The sequence below is a fragment of the Apium graveolens genome, chromosome 5, assembly GCF_009905375.1.
Source record: "Apium graveolens cultivar Ventura chromosome 5, ASM990537v1, whole genome shotgun sequence".
In the NCBI taxonomy this organism is placed as follows: Eukaryota; Viridiplantae; Streptophyta; class Magnoliopsida; order Apiales; family Apiaceae; genus Apium; species Apium graveolens.
The window spans coordinates 181,870,504-181,888,464 of record NC_133651.1 but is presented as its reverse complement, the minus strand read 5'-3'; the positions used below and the strand labels follow the sequence as shown (position 1 = coordinate 181,888,464).

The following is a 17,961-nucleotide window of genomic DNA, read 5'->3' as shown; positions in this document are numbered from 1 at the left end:
ATTCATCAAGTTCATTAAGCTGAAGCATTCGCTTCTTTCCAGCTGCATCTAGATCCAGGTTTAACTTCTTCAACGCCCAATAGGCCTTGTGCTCAAGCTCTGCAGGTAAATGACATCCCTTACCATACACAAGTTAAAACGGGGACATCCCAAGTGGAGTGTTATATGCTGTTCTATAAACCCAAACAGCTTCATCGAGCTTTAAAGACCAATCCTTCCTTGACGGACAAACAACCTTCTCTAAAATGCGCTTGATTTCTATGTTAGACACTTCCGCTTGACCATTCATTTGCGGATGATAGGCAATAGCAACACGATAATTCACATTGTAGCGTTGCATCATAGAAGTAAACTTACGGTTGCAGAAATGCGACCCTTCATCACTTATGATTACTCGTGGCATTCAAAACCTTGTGAAAATCTGCTTATGAAGAAAATTCAACACTGCCTTTGTATCATTCATCGGTAGAGCTTTGACTTCTACCCATTTCGAGACATAATCGATTGCCAGCAAGATGTACTGAAGGACGAGACAAAAGGCCCCATGAAATCGATTCCCCAAACATCAAAGACCTCGACTTCAAGCATCACATTTAACGGCATTTCATCCTTTCTCGTAAGATTTCCCACTCTTTGGCAACGATCACACCTTAGAACGAACTGATGAGCATCCTTAAACAAAGTAGGCCAGAAAAAACCTGCTTGCAAAATACGAGCTGCCATCTTCTCGCCACCATAATGTCCACCATAAACTGTGGAGTGGCATTCTCGTAATATCCCCTCCGTCTCACAGAATGGGATACATCTCCTGATGATCTGGTCAGCTCCCTGTCTAAACAAATACGGTTCATCCCACATATACCACTTCACCTCATGCAGAAACTTCTTCTTTTGAGCTGTGGTCAAATTATGAGGCATTATATTGCTTATAAGATAATTCACAATATATGTGAACCATGGCTCTTCCTCCTGAATTGCGAACAACTGCTCATCCGGAAAAGATTCGTTGATCAATGTCTTATCATGTGAAGTAAACTCAGGATTCTCCAATGTAGAGAGATGGTCAGCTACTTGATTCTCAGTACCTTTCCGATCCTTGATCTCTAACTCAAATTCCTGTAGCAAGAGCACCCAACGAATGAGTCTCGGCTTCGAATCCTTCTTGGAAACCAAATAGAGAATGGCCGCATGATCCGTGAACACTATCACCTTTGTCCCAAGCAAATAAGATCGAAATTTTTTGAAACCAAAGACGATAGCCAAGAGCTCCTTCTCAGTAGTGGTTTAGTTCATTTGGGCCCCATTTAAGGTCTTGCTAGCATAGTAAACCACATGAAAGAGATTATTCTTGCACTGCCCAAGAACTGTGCCCACCGCATAATCACTCGCATCGCACATCATCTCAAAAGGCTCTGTCCAATCAGGTGCTGTAATAACTGGTGCAGTTATCAAACTCTTCTTGAGAGTCTCGAATGCCATCAAGCAGTCATCATCAAATTTAAAAGGCACATCCTTCTCAAGCAAGTTGCACAACGGCTTAGATATCTTCGAAAAGTCCTTGATGAAACGCCGATAAAAACCCGCATGACCAAGAAAACTACGGATTCCTTTCACAGAAATAGGTGGTGGAAGATTTTCAATGACTCCCATCTTGGCTTTGTCCACCTCAAGACCCTTGCTAGAGACCTTATGCCCAAGAATAATGCCTTCATGCACCATAAAATGACATTTTTCCCAATTGAGCACCAAATTAGTTTCCACACACCTTTTGAGTACTGCACTAAGATTATTCAAACATTCATCATACGAATGTCCAAAGACGGAGAAGTCGTCCATGAAGACCTCGACATTATTTCCAATCATGTCAGAGAATATAGCCATCATACATCTCTGAAAAGTGGCCGGTGCGCCACATAACCCAAACGAAACTCTGCGAAAATCAAATGTGCCAAATGGACAAGTGAAGGTAGTCTTTTCTTGATCCTCTGGTGCAATACAAATCTGATTATACCCTGAATAGCCATCCAGAAGACAATAATACTCATGACCGGCCAACCTGTCAAGCATCTGATCAACAAACGAAAGAGGGAAGTGATCTTTCCTCGTGGCCTTGTTCAACTTTCTGTAGTCAATACATACCCTCCATCCTGTGACTGTTCGAGTGGGGATGAGCTCGTTCTTCTCATTTTCTACCACAGTGATACCTCCTTTTTTAGGTACACATTGCACGGGGCTCACCCAAGAACTGTCAGAAATAGGATAAATGATTCCTGCATCTAGCCACTTCATAATTTCTTTCTTCACCACTTCTTTCATGATAGGATTAAGTCTGCGGTGTTGCTCAACAGTCGGCTTACTACCCTCTTCTAGCAGAATCTTATGCATGCAGTATGAAGGGCTGATCCCTTTGATGTCTTCTATAGTCCATCCGATAGCCGATTTGAATTCTCTCAAGATCCTTAAGAGCTTGTCCTCCTCACTACCTGAAAGGTCAGATGCAATAATAACAAGTAAAGTAGATGCATCACCTAAAAAAGCATACCTCAAGTGTTCAGGCAATGGTTTAAGCTCCAAGATAGGTGCTTCCTCAATAGATGGTTTGAGCTTTCCTTCAGCATTTTTGAGGTCAGAAGTACCAAGAGATTCAAATGGCATGTCTAGCCTTCGCCTCCGGGGAGAAGCATTTAGATATTGTAGTTGCTCATTGCCATCCTCATCATCACTGTCAAAATCCCCCACTAAGGCCTTCTCTAATGCATCAGACATTAGCATATGAACAAGTTCTGAAGTAACCGAAGAATCAATCAAGTCCACTTTTAAGCACTCCTCATCTTCTGTAGGGAATTTCATTGCTTTGAATACATTGAATGTCACATCCTGATCCTGCACCCGTATTGTAAGTTCACCTTTCTGCACATCTATCAAGGTACGGCCTGTAGCCAAGAAAGGTCTTCCCAAGATTATGGGAATCTTCTTATCTTCCTCGAAATCCAGAATAACAAAGTCTACAGGAAAGAAGAGTTTATCCACCATTACTAGCACATCCTCCACAATGCCTCGTGGGTATGTAATAGAACGATCAGCCAATTGTAGAGACATGTAGGTGGGTTTTGGATCAGGCAAATTCAACTTTTTAAAGATCGACAACGGCATCAGATTGATGCTTGCTCCCAAATCACAAAGGCATTTGTCAAAAGATAACTTGCCAATGGTGTAAGGAATGGTGAAGCTACCTGGATCTTTAAGCTTTAGAGGTAACTTTTATTGCAGCACAGCACTGCATTCTTCCGTTAGAGCAACGGTCTCAAGGTCATCCAGTTTCACCTTCCTTGAAAGAATACTCTTCATAAATTTCGCATAACTAGGCATTTGCTCCAGAGCCTCAGCGAAAGGTATATTGATGTGAAGTTTCTTAAACACCTCCAGAAACTTACCGAACTGCTTATCCAGCTTTTGTTGTTGCAATCTCTTAGGGAAAGGTGGTGGAGGGTAGAGCTATTTCTCCCCTGTATTACCCTCAGGCAGAGTGTGTTCAACAGTAATCTTCCTTGGTTCCACCGCTTTCTCCTTTTGCTTAGCTTCTTCATCACCAGCTTCAGCTTCTCCTTCTTTTGCTTTTTCAGCATCAGCAACTTTTCCAGAGCTTAAGGTAATAGCCTTGACTTGCTCTTTAGCTTCCTTCCTGCCTGGCACTTCAGTATCACTGGGAAGTATGCCAGGTTGACGATTGATCACTGCATTGGCTATTTGACCGATTTCATTTTCCAATGTCTTGATAGAAACCGCCTGACTTTTGCACAACAGCTTAAGTTCCTCAAAACCAGCACTAGAGGGTGGAGCTACACCTCCTTGTTGAGGATAATTGTTCACATACTGAACAGATTCATTAACAAGAGAACACTGATCCGTAGCATGAGAACCTGCGCAAAGCTCACAAACCATAGCTATCTGATTGACCCCATAGGTGGCTAGAGAGTCGACCTTCATAGACAGCGCTTGGAGCTGCGCTGCAATAGCTATAGCTGCATCGACTTCCAGAATACCTGCTACCTTCCCAGGCATCATCCTTTGAGTTGGGTTTTGATGCTCATTTGCAGCCATAGTCTCAATAAGATTATAAGCCTCAGTATAGTTTTGGCCCATAAGGCGCCTCCAGCTGCTGCATCGAGCATGGGCCGAGATTGGGCCAACAAACCATTATAGAAACCAGTGATCACCATCCAATCAGGCATTCCATGATGTGGACACTTTCTCAACATCTCCTTATAGCACTCCCAAGCTTCACACATAGATTTTGTAGGTTGTTGCGCAAACTGAGTAAGAGCACTCCTCATAGGCGCAGTCTTCGCCATTGGATAAAACTTAACCAGAAACTTTTGCGCAAGATCTTGCCAAGTAGTGATAGACCTAGCTAGTTCAGAATGTAACCAGTCCTTAGCTTTATCCCTCAGAGAGAATGGGAAAAGCCTCAGCTTGATAGCCTCATCAGTCACACCATTATATTTGAAAGTACTGCAGATCTCGACAAAATTCCTTATGTGCATGTTGGGGTCTTCAGTCGCAGCACCTCCGAAAGAAATAGAATTCTGCACCATCTGAATAGTGCCCGACTTGATTTCAAAGATATTGGCCTCAATACCCGGGTGCATGATGCTAGACTGAATGTCATCAATTTTGGGCCGAGAAAAGTCCATAAGAGCTGGATCTGCCGGAACTATACGATCACCCATGATTACTGGCTCTTTTCTGCTCACTTCCTGAATCCGAATCTTCAAAATCTATCTTCTCCAGAATATCAAGAACTTCGTCTGTCTCCTCAGCCGTATCTAAAATCCTCTTGCGAGTACGAGAATTAGTTTGCATAAACGCTCGCTAAAGTACCTGAAACACAACCGGAAACAATAAGTAACACGTCTTAATCACTGAGTCATAATGACCAATGATGGTAAGTACATAAACTAAAAAAATATGCCGAGTCCCCGGCAGCGGCGCCAAAAATTTGTTAGGGCGAAAACACGCGCTAAAATACACACGCAAGTATACGCGTTCGCAAGTAATATAGAATACTTTCTATTTCGTTCCCACAGAGACTCAGACTAATTATGTTCAATTAAACTTACTCACCAATGTATGATTACTTTTCAGTGTTAAGACAATAACACTTAGATTTAATTAACTAATTATTGACTACAATTAACTATGAGGATTAAGCACTTAATTAAAACTTGAATTAACAATATTAAAACACTCATGAGATCACAACTTCATTACTACTTCCTTCAACAGCTATTGTTATTACCCTTAGCATGCAACAGTGATGATATTAATCGAATAACACGAAACTGATAAAAGCCAACTTTCATTGTACTAATACCATTCTACCAAGCATCCACAATTAAGATAGAAGTTGAATAGGCATCAATTATGTTGAGTCCCTATATGTCTACAGAAATTGACAACATAACGATTTAAGCACAAGTTATTCCTTTTGATTACACAGGGCGAATAAAATGGTTAGAGTTACCCACTAATCATGCATACTCGTACATGAACCTATGTTAGCATGGCAAGTTCTAAATCTCAAGATCCACCGTCGCTTCACAAGAGATTAACACCCTATATGTTCGCGACGCACATAAGATGAATACGCACAACCAATACTAGATATCATACAATCATCACACACTAAGGTATTAAACAACTAACTAAAGAATTCCATAGTAAATCCACTACGACCCCATGATCATGATTAGCCCATGATAGCATTCATCGTCATCATGGGTTCATATGAAAACATGATAATAACAAGCGAGAATAATAACTAAAATTACTTATATTAAACCAGAGTACGTCACAAGAGTAAATAGGTTCAAAGTAAAGAAAACTAGCATCCAACAATACAACGAAATAAAGAATCACAAGAAAATATGCGTCCTCTTCGTTGCGGTGTGCTAAAACGGTCTTCTTCCTTATCTCCTCACTCGTCGATTAATACTACGATCCAAACTTTGTGAAACATCTCTGAAATCTACTTATATAGGAGTCCTATAAAGCCCAGCTCACTTAGAAGTTGGAAGTCAAACAGAAATAGGAGTCTAAAATATTAATTCTGAAAATCCGATCCTGCGCGGCCGCTCAGCATTCCTGAGCGGGCGCTCAGCTTCCTGAGCGGTCGCTCAGCAGAGCTGAGCGGGCGCTCAGCCCCCTACTGGAAACTGATCTATTTTTCTCCCATTTCTTCGCTATAATCTGCTCCTATCTTCCCACTTGCAATGCTAAACACATGCTAAGGCTTATTATTGATGAAATCTCTCCTGAAATATAATTAATACCCTGAAATGCACAAACACTAGAAAAATGCATCAACTACATAAAATACTTGATTTCAAGACACCAATTCAAGCTATTATAAGACGTTCTAAGTGGTATAAAATGCCACTTATCATAAATCCACCAGGACAATAAAAGGAAAGCCACGGTCCTTCGCAAATAACAAAGCATCAATAAGCATCGACCCTGGCCAAGGGAAGAAACAACAAAAAAAGTACAACTCATTGAATCAAGTCTGAACCAAGAAGCAAAGATACCAAGTCCGCAAGGATCGGCAAGCAACCAAGTCATGGTAGTCGACAAGGAAATCAAGTCCTAGACCAAGCTAGTCCTACCATGCAAGCAACCAAAGCAAAAGAAACAGAACAGGTGAACTTCTACCTAAAGAAAAACTCTGAGGCCCGAATTTATTAAATGGTTTCAAACAAAGAACAAGCAAAAATCAAAGCTGCAGTCGAAACAGAAGAAGTCCAGATTGATGAAAGCAGTCCTAACAAGAAGGTGAAAGTTGGGTCTGGACTCGAGGAGTCCTTCAAAGAAAGACTAATGTCCTTGCTCCGGGAGTACAAAGACGTTTTTGCCTAGAGTCCAAAGGACATGCCCAGACTACACGAGACAATAGCAATACACAGTTTGGATGTCAGCCCCAACAGAAAACCAGTCAAACAGAAGAGAAGGATTTTCGCCCCGGAGAGGCAAAAATCCATAGACAAAGAAGTGGAAAAGCTACTCAATACAGGAATCATCAAAGAAATCAAATACCCGGAGTGGCTAGCTAATGTTGTTATGGTGAATAAGTCCAACGACAAATGGAGAATGTGTGTGGACTACACTGAACTGAATGATGCATGCCCAAAGGACCCATACCCTCTACCCAATATTAATCAATTAATAGATGCCACCTCCGAACACATCATGCTAAGTTTCATGGACACCTTTTCCAGATACAACCAGATCAAGATGAACCCGAAGGACATACCTAAGACAGCATTCATAACTCACAGAGCAGTCTATACTTATGTGGTGCTGCCCTTCGGACTGACAAGCGCAGGATCCACTTACCAAGAGCCTTGAACAAGATATTCAAGTCCCAAATCAGGAGAAACTTGGAGTGCTATGTCGACGATATGATTTCCAAATCAACAACAATACCATGACATGTGGAAGATCTGAAGGAGTGCTTTGACAACCTGAGGAAGAACCAACTTAAATAGAATCTGGAGAAGTGCACCTTCAGAGTAGGAGCAGGCAAGTTCTTAGGATTCATGATCAGCAACAGAGGAATAGAAGCTAATCCGGAGAAGATAAAAGCAATCCAGGAGATGAGGGATCCCAGGACCCAAAAGGATGTGCAGAAGCTAGCTGGTTCCCTAGCATCACTCAGAAGATTTGTCTCAAAGCTAGCAGAGAGGTGCTTACCATTCTTCGACTTACTCAAAGGAGCAACCAACAAGAAAGAGTTGAACTAGAGTCCGGAGTTCCAAAGTGCATTTGAGGAAATCAAGTCCTAACTCTCTCAACCACCGATCCTAACTAAAGCTCAACCAGGAGAGCCTCTCTACTTATACTTATCAGCAGGAACACAAGCAGTAGGAGTTGCCCTAATCAGGGAAGAGAAGTTTGCCTTCGCCTTAGTCACAACTTCAAGAAAGCCCAGGCACTGCTTACAGGGAAGAGAAATCAGAGTGGTCACAAATCAGCCTTTAAGGAAGATAATTCATAAGCCAGATGTCTCGGGAAGACTTGTCAATTGGGCTGTGGAGTTGAGCCAGTTCAATTTAAGCTTCATTCCCAAGACTACCATTAAAGCTCAAGCACTTGCAGATTTCATAATCGAATGTAACTTCCCAGAAGAAGAACCGGAACCAACGAACATGGATCCATAGACAGAACAAGATGCAATTCCGGGAGCCTGGACCTTGAAAGTAGATGGTTCTTCAACAAGCGAAAGCTCAAGAGCCGGACTCATACTGAAAAATCCTGAAGGCTTTACCATTCAAAAAGCTATATCTTTCGGTTTCCCCACAACAAACAATCAGGCAGAATATGAGGCAATGATTGCAGGACTAAAGCTCTCCAGGGTCTAGGACTTAAAAATCTACAGTGACTCCCAGATAGTGGTCAAACAAACAAATGGAGAATACATAGAAAAGGACCCTATTCTGGACAAATACCAAGCACTGGTTCAAAGTTACTTAGCCTCAAACCCAAAGCATTAAGTCCTTCAGATATGTTGAGAAGAAAATGAAAAAGCGGATATTCTATCTAAATTAGTCTGAAACTCATCAGATCTGGACTGCTCAGTTTACTTTGAAGAACTCCACAAACCATCTATTAATTCCGGAGAGATATTGGAGATCGAAAGCAACCAGAACTGGATGACTCCCTTCATCAACTACTTGGAGAAAGGGGAGCTCCCAGAAGACAAAGGAAAAGCCCAAAGATTGAAAGAAAAAGCATCCAAGTTCTTCCTCGAAGAAGGACTACTCTACCACAGGACTTTCTCAACTCCTATCCTGAAATGTATCGACCCAGAAGAAGCAAAGTATTGTTTGGCAGAAGTGCATAAAGGGATATGTGGAGATCACATGTCCGCAAAGGCCCTAGCTCATAAGATCATAAGACAAGGCTACTACTGGCCAACTATCCACCAGGATGCAATAAAGTTCGTGAAGAAATGTAAGGAATGCCAGCTCTTCAGCAATGTGTCCCGGATCAGCCCAGTCCTACCTTCCTCAGTCCTATCACCTATCCCCTTTGCTATCTGGGGTATTGATATTATGGGACTCTTTCCCCGGGCCAAAGAATATCTCAAGTACTTGTTAGTCTCAATTGATTACATGACCAAATGGGTTGAAGCAAAAGCAATGAGGACCATTAACCAGCAAGACTGCATAAAGTTTATGTACAACATTTTGATGAGGTTCGGGATTCCACGAGTCCTAGTATCAGATAACGGACCACAGTACATCGGATCAGAATTCGAGTCCTACCTTCGGGAGCGCGGGATCAAGCCCAAAAAATCATCAGTAGCATATCCCCAGGGAAACGGGCAAGTAGAAGTCACCAACAGAATCCTGCTCCGAGGTATTGAAAAGAGACTCAAAGAGAGCAAAAGCAAATGGCCAGAAGAACTGCCAAGTGAACTATGGTCCTACAGGATAAGCCCCAGGACAAGCACCAGAGAAACTCCATTCAAACTAGCTTATGAAACAGAAGCAATTCTTCCTATTGAGGTGGGATCTCCTTCTCATATAGCAATAAACTTTGATGAAGAAGCCAACGAAGGACTCAGAACAAAGATGGAGCTAATTGATGAGGTCCGGGACCAAGCTCTAGAAAGGATCGAAAGATATAAGGAGAAGACCAGAGAGCACTTCAGTAAGAAGTCCAGAGTCAAAAACCTCCAAGTGGGAGACTTAGTTCTTCGAGACACAGAAGCATCAGATTCTACAAACACTGGAAAGCTAATGCCCAAATAGGAAGGACCATACAAGGTCAAAGAAGTCCTAAGGCTAGAAACCTACAAACTCCTGAACATGGATGGCTCAGAGGTCTCAAATACTTGGCATGGACTAAGACTAAGGAAATTCTACCAATAGGAAAAAACAAACAAATCAACCAACATCTTGTAGCCAATATGGCAAGCAACCAATTTGTTTTTCTTTATATTTTGTATGAATGATTAATGAAAAGCATTTTCTCTTCACATTTATCAAAACTATCCACTAGTCCGGACAACATACTAGTCAAGACTAGAGCAACCATATTCATTTAGAATTAAATTTCTAAGGAGCCACCACTAGTTCGGACACGATATAAGTCAGGACTAGAGCAACCATATTTACTTAGAAATAATTTTCTAAGTAAAGAAGCCACCACTAGTCCGGACAAGCTATGAGTCTGGACTAGAGCACCCATATTTACTTAAAATCATGTTTTAAGTAAAACTAAGCAACCACTAGTCTGGACAAGCTATGAGTTTGGACTAGAGCACCCATATTTACTTAGAATTAATTTTCTAAGTAAAGAATCCACTACTAGTCCGGATAAAATAGTAGTCAGGATTAGAGCAACCATATTTACTTAGAAATACTTTTCTAAGAAAAGAAGCCACCACTAGTCCGGACAAGCTATGAGTCTGGACTAGAGCACCCATATTTACTTAGAATTATGTTCTAAGTAAAACTAAGCAACCACTAGTTTGGACAAGCTATGAGTCTGGACTAGAGCACCCATATTTACTTAGAATTAATTTTCTAAGTAAAGAAGCCACCACTAGGCAGAATAAAATAGTAGTCAGGACTAGAGCAAAAATATTTACTTAGAATTAATTTTCTAAGTGAAAAACCCATAACTAGTCCGGAAAAATCACTGGTTAGGACTAGAGCATCCATATTTACTTAGAATTAATTTTCTAGCTAAATAAGCACCTGTTAATCCGGACCAAATATGAGTCTAGACTAGAGCAAACATCATTAACTTAGAAAATTTCTAAGGCAAGAACAAACAACAGTAACAAAGCTCAATAATAGAAAATAAAAGCAATCATTTAAAAAGTTAACCGGACTAAACTTAGCCCGGAGCTGAGTATAAATATTACAACCACAAATCATTAAAAGTCTTAAACACCGGCAAATCATAATTTAGAATAAGTCTACAATTCCGGAGCATTTGGCAGAAAGAAACTGGAGCAAGGACCATCGAAGGGCTCCGGATCACCGAGTCCAGCTTCAATGTTCTGCTTGGCCTTAATGAATTCTTCAATAAAACTATCCAATTCGCCTCCGGATTAGTATTGATTAGTCTCTCAGTAATGACCCAGCAGCGACCAATCTCCGGAGCACCGGCATTCACAATGGCCCTATCATACTCCTCAGACTTCTTATACGCCTCAATAACCTCTTACTTCGGCCTCACAGAAGAAAGCTGCTTCCAAAGTTCAGCTTGATCAGACTTTAAATCCGCAGCCTCCTTCTCAGCATTCTCAGCCTGGGTTGTAACCTCGATGAGATGCTTATTCAGACCGGAGAGAGATGTATCTTTGACAATGATCTGATCCATAAGCTCCCCAATCTCAGTGTTCTTATCAGCAATAGAAGTTCAGGCATTCTTCAAATCATTATACGCAAGGGAAGCAGCCCCGGCCATATACCCACCAAGCTACAAAGAATTTTTTTACAAACATCAGAAAAATTAACAAGGCAAAGATAGAAGATAAACAGAAGTCAAAGAAATGTTCGATACCTAGCCCCAGATACGAGTACACTCCTTCATCGTAGCATCGAATCCGGATTGGTTCATCTCCTTCCACTCCTCCGGAGAAGGTATCTTAGCCATAAAGTGTGCAACTTTCAGCTCAAGCCCCGGACCAGATCTCTCCGGCTGTTCTTCCACTACACCCTTCCCCTTGTCCGCTCCGTACTCACCGCCAACAAAGATATTATGAGCCCGGGGAGGCTTCGTCCCAGAACTCCGGAGCCTCTTCTTCCTCTGGCCAATCTCAACTTCCGGAACCTCTCAAGAGGCTCAAGCTCCTCAAGGTTCTCAAAATCATCACCGAAGTCAACCTCAACATTCTGCTCCGGAGCCTTTTCATTCGCATCGGACTCCAGCCTAGAAACAGCATTGCTCTGTGACCCTTCCTCCGGGGGAGGATTAGATCCGGAGCCCCCAACAGAAGCTTTCCAAGGAAGTTTGAAAGCAGTTCCCAGCCCTTTCAATGCATCACTGTAAGCAGAAGATGACATGTCCGGATTGAAATGGGGCAGACCTACGAAAGAGCAAAATAAAACACAAGTTAGAACAAGTACTTTACAAGAACTACACGATAAAAAGCAGAACATAAACAATGAGCGATCCGGACCAAAACAAAAATCTTACACCCTAACCGATGCATAGTCCCATAAATCATGATAGTGTCGCGGGTCATCTGAATACCCAAACATTCACAAAAAGTGACAACCATCCGAATTGCATCACCCCGGAGAGTAGCACGCGGAAACCTAGTCCAGACTCCCTCATGAGCAATATGGGGCAGATACTTCAAGTCCAATCCCCTCAGCATAATAATCTCTCCATTCCAGTGCTTCAGGGACGACTGCTGAATCACCATCCTATAAGAAGAACCATAGCCACACTGCGCAGCCCGAAATCGAAGCACATACAGTGGCGCCTGACTAGACTTCACCAAACTAAAAATATGGTGCCACAACTTGAACGTAGGTTGCACCTTGAACTGGTTGCAGCAAGCAATGAACCAAGCCATCCACTTGAACCCGTTGGGAGTGATATGCATCAGAGATATTTGATACTCATATATACATTAATGCTTCAAGAAGAGGTGACAGTGTGGGTTCCATCCGGAGCGCAAATGCTCCAACCACACCGGAACGAAACCATCATCCGGTCTATGATAGATCCGCTCACCCGGCTCTGGCCACCTCCACTGAATCCGGTGGTCCAACTGAAATACAGCCCGGACTGATGGATCATGCGCCGCGTGATCCAAGGCGGCGTATTCATCCTTTAGCTTATAAGTCTCCTTGGCCACAATGCTACCCGCAAACCTTTGATCAAACTCCTCACGGTCATACGGCCCCGGACCAGCATTTGGTTTCCTGGCATAGCCGGACCGGATACTCCTATAATACCAACTATTTTATATTCCATCGCTCTTGGTGATGACATAACTCGGTATATCCACCCACAACCCTTCCGGTGTACAAGGCACTTTCCTAGAAGATATTCTACCTACATTTCAGTTTAGTGATAGCGTTGGCATCCGAGGTAGACGCCTTCTTCCCCATATCAATGTGCTCGGAGTCACTAGATGAGTCTAAATCTGAACCCGACGGCCCCGGATACCAGGAGATGTAAGCCTTTGCATGAGCTTTAGTCCGGACCATAAACCTAAAACAAGTGATAAAGGTTAGCCTAAATCCCTACAGTTTATTAGTCTTTAAAACTACATGGTCCGAACTACCCTATTTCCAATTTTATATAAAGTTAAAAGCAAACAGTCTGGAGACCCGAAGCTCAAAAGCCAATAGAAACACACAAACAGAATAACAGCCAGCAAAAAGTCCGGACTACAAAACCGTAAAAATTACATCTTGGTCATGACCCAAACCACAAAAAAATAAAAATTCTACAAGTCCGAACTCAGCAATCAAATCCGGACTCAACTAAAAAACCCTAATCCCAGAAACATGATTACCCGAAATCAAAACACCAAATTATGCCCGAAAACATATACATACATACTCATAAACATATTCATAGCTATGAACATAAGAACCATACGAAATAAAAAAAAATAAAACCAAAGCAAGTAATAGGATTTCGAAGCATATGCAAAACGAATACAAGAAAGCAGAAGAAACTTACAGGTGTAAAGAATATGGAGAGTTTGGGGATGACCGAACAACAAATAGAAAACCTCGAGTTCTCCTGTGAACAAATGCCCAAAAAGCTTCAGAGAAAAAGAAGAGAGCAAAAGCGAGAAGAGAAGAGGTAAAAAATAAAAGCAAGGGGGAGGAATGCCTTTTATAGGCACGGTGAATCCCAACAGTCTATAGCCACGTGGCCAAATCCTGGCCATCCATCACGATCATGTGTACACGGAAATTAATGTGCATCATTATTACGACACGTCTTTTAACTAGTAATTTCTGTAAGAATTCAAATCATTGGGGGGGAAATCCAACAACCGTTTCAACTTCCAAGTCCGGACTCCTGATCTCAATCCAGTCCGGAGTGGAGGGGAATAAAAGCATAAATTCTTCTAAAAAGAACCAACATTAGTCCTGATTGCAGAACTCAACGCAATTTGGACTGGGGGGCAAGAAAAGCTCAGATACTTCTAAAGACAACCAACATTAGTCCTAATTGTTGTACTCAACACAATCCGGACTGGGGGGCAAGAAAAGATCAGATACTTCTAAAGATAACCAACATTAGTCCTGATTGCTAAAATCAACGCAATCCGGACTGACGGGCAAGAAAAGCTCAGATACTTCTAAAGACAACCAACATTAGTCCTGATCGCTGAACTCAACGCAATCTGGACTGGCGGGCAAAAAAAGATCAGATTCTTCTAAAGTCAACCAACATTAGTCCTGATTGTTGAACTCAACATAATCTGGACTGGGCGGCAAGAAAAGCTCAGATACTTCTAAAGACAACCAACATTAGTCCTGATTGTTGAACTCAACGCAATCCGGACTGGCGGGCAAGGAAAGCTTAAAATTTCCTAAAGACAACTAACCTTAGTCTTGATTGGCTGACCTCAATCCAATCCGGACTGGGGGACAAGAAAGCCTCAAATCAAAAGCTCATGTTCTTCAAACAAGCCCAAACTTAATCCCCCATCCAGAAAATCTGCATAAGGGAGTGGGGGCACATGATAGTACATGTAGCTCCTGCAAGGACTAGTCCGGGACTTCTAACTGCATATAGCTCCTGAAAGGACTAGTCCTAGGCTCCTAACTATGTCCAGTCCCGGGCACTGCCAGTCCTGACTAGCCCAATCCCGCAATCCCAACCTTGGGAAATCCCAGCACATGAGGAACTTGCCCAAACACATGACAGGGACAACTGTCACTCATCAATCATGGGAATAATCAGGGCACGTGTCAGAGGATCCTGAGAATATTCCTCAGACAGTCCTGCGCTGACACGTGTAAAGCATCCACTCCAGCCAGGTGTCCTCCGTTCCTAGAGCCAATGGCTGCGATTCAAAGGTACTAATCCCAAAACCCTATCATTGGGCTATAAATAGTCCAAAAAGGTAAGGTTCTGGGGTTAATCACTCTCTTACACTCATATATATACACAGCCACCTTGCATTTATATCTATCTTCATCTTCCCCAAAAGCGAGTTCTTACTCTCATACCGGAGGCACCGCGGGACCCAAACCCCCCTTCCAGTGTTGTTTTGTAGGAACCCCACCACAGCTACTTCTTCACAGCGGCGAAGGATCCAGGCATGGCATTGAAGGAGTAGCCCCGCCACCAGGAGTAGCCCCGCCACCAGGAGTTATCAATACGATTGTTTAATCAAACAGAAAAACAGCTACATTCCTTTGATAACAACGTTATTGAGGATATTTTAAGGTTGAGCCACCGCGGATCTTTTTTGTATATTTGAAGGGAGGGAGTTTTTAAGTGGCATTTATGACACTTATTTATGCTCTAACAAGTTTTGAATTTATGTATTTGTACTCAAATTATTTGTGTTTTAACGTGTTTTCAAGTTTTTTTGCATTTCAGGCTTTACTTCATGAATCAGGTGAATTAGCATTGTTTTGATGCTAATATGGTGTTTAGGATGTGTTGGAATAAAAGCTTGTAAGACTGGCTCGAAGCTGCAAGGAATAAAAAAGGAAAAATAAAGTTTTTTGGTAGAAGGTCGGCGCATCCGCGTTGATGTTGCGTGCGGCCGCGCCAGGGAACAGAAAGTCAGCGCACCCGCACTGGTGAAGCGCGCGACCGCGCTGGGTCAGGAATTAAAAATCCTTATTCTTTTGTAATTCAAATTCTGGACTCCTGGGGTGCATGGACTGCTATATAAACATAACTTAGGTCATTTATTAAGATAGGTAATTCATAATTCAGAGTTTTGAAGATATAAAAGAAGGGGGAAGACGACAAGAGATCTTTTGGCACAATTCAACAAAGGCGAAGACGATCTAGTTTATTCTTATGAATCTTTGTTTTGAGTTGTAATTTGGATGCTTGTTTCTTGTTTGTTTGAACTTATATTCATGTGTGTACTTTGGTTTATTTATTCGTATAAAGACTACGTTTGCTATAACATGTTTTCATTGGAACCCACATTGGCGATGAGTTCGATTATGGGTTAATCGTTATCGTGGGGTTCTAGCAGATTTATTTATGGATTTCTTTAGTTAATTTATTTGATGCCTTAGTGTGTGGTGATTGCATGATATCCTAGTTATGGTTGTGCTTATTCGTCTTATGAGCGTCGCAAACTTATAAGATAGTGTGTTAATTCTTAATAAACCGAAAGTGAATTTAAGGATTTAGAACTTGCCATGCTAGCATAGGTTCATGTATTGTTATGCATGATTCGTAGGTAATTTTACCCATCTTACTTGCCCTATGTAATCAAGATAGATAACTTGTGCTTAAATCGTTATGTTGTCAAATTCTATAGACATATAGGGTCTCAATATAATTGGTGCCTATTTAGCCTCTATCTCTTTTGTGGATGTCTGGTAGAATGGTACTCGTGTAACGAAAGTTGGTGTTTATCAGTTTTGTGTTATCTGATTAGTGTCATCACCATTGCATGCTAAGGTTGAGAATAATAAGGCTATTGAATGAAGTACTTAATGAAGTTAGAATCACATGTTTGTCATATATATTAATTCAGTCTATTTTATTCTCGTAGTGATAATAGTTAGCGTAATTCTTAGTTATAATCATTATCAATTTGTTATAGTCTTAGCATTGAATAATAACCATACATTGTTGCGTAGGTGCGTAATTTAGATAGTTAACCAATACAGTCTCTGTGGGAATGAATTAGAAAAGATTCTATACTACTTGCGAACTCGTATACTTGCATTTATCATTAGCGCGTGTTTAGCGACTAACAAGTTTTTGGCGCCGCTGCTGGGGACTGCAGTGTTAATTACTAGTTTATGTGCTTTCCATCAGTGGTCGTTAAAGTTCATTGACTCGGAAATTGTTACTTATTTGTTTCCTTGTTTCATTTCAGGTGATCTAGCGAGGGTGTATGCATACGCGTTCGCGTACTCACAAGAGAACACTGGATAAAGCTGAGGAAGAACTTGTAGTAGTTCATAGGGAAGTTTTTGAGGAAGAAAAGAAGGTAGAAGGAGAAGAGAAAGTTGAAGAGCCAATTGTAGTATCTATGGGTGATCAAGCATAAAATCCGAAGGCTTTGATGGACTATTCTAAGCCTAAGATTAATGACATTCAGTCTAACATCATTAGACCAGCCATCAAGGCTAACACTTTTGAGATCAAGTCAAGCACGATCCAGATGATACAGAACTCAGTTCAGTTTGGGGGTTTTCCTATCGAAGACCCCAACATGCACATCAGGGATTTCATCAAGATCTGCGACACTTTCAAGTTCAATGGTGTGACTGAAGATGCTATCAAGCTGCGACTCTTCCCATTCTCTTTGAGGGACAAAGTTAAGTGCTGGTTACACTCTCTACCGGCAGGGTCTATCACAACTTGGGAAGATCTTGCTCAAAACTTTCTCACTAAATTTTTTCCCATGGCGAAGACTGCAGCAATCAGGAATGCTCTTACCCAGTTCGTGCAGCAAACTGGAGAATCTCTGTGTGAGGTTTGGGATCGATATAAGGAGATGCTAAGGAAGTGCCCACACCTTGGCATGCCTGATTGGATGATTATCAATTGTTTCTATAATGGATTGGGCCCTACTTCTAGGCCCATGCTTGATGCAGTATCAGGAGAAGCCTTGTGGGCTAAGAGCTACGATGAAGCTTATGAACTTATTGAACTGATGGCTGCTAATGAGTACCAGAATCCTACCCAGAGGTTGACTCAGGGAAAAGTTGCAGGAATTCTAGAGTTGGACGCAGCAACTGCTATCGCGCCCAAATT

The 17,961-nt window shown here is 41.8% G+C and overlaps 1 non-coding gene across 1 annotated transcript; it reads right to left on the bottom strand.

Moving 5' to 3' along the window:
* Positions 1-17,623: 17,623 nt before the first annotated feature.
* Positions 17,624-17,730, bottom strand: LOC141662224 (small nucleolar RNA R71). The gene has a single exon (XR_012550347.1). It is a non-coding gene; the product is annotated as a small nucleolar RNA R71 (small nucleolar RNA).
* Positions 17,731-17,961: the final 231 nt, after the last annotated feature.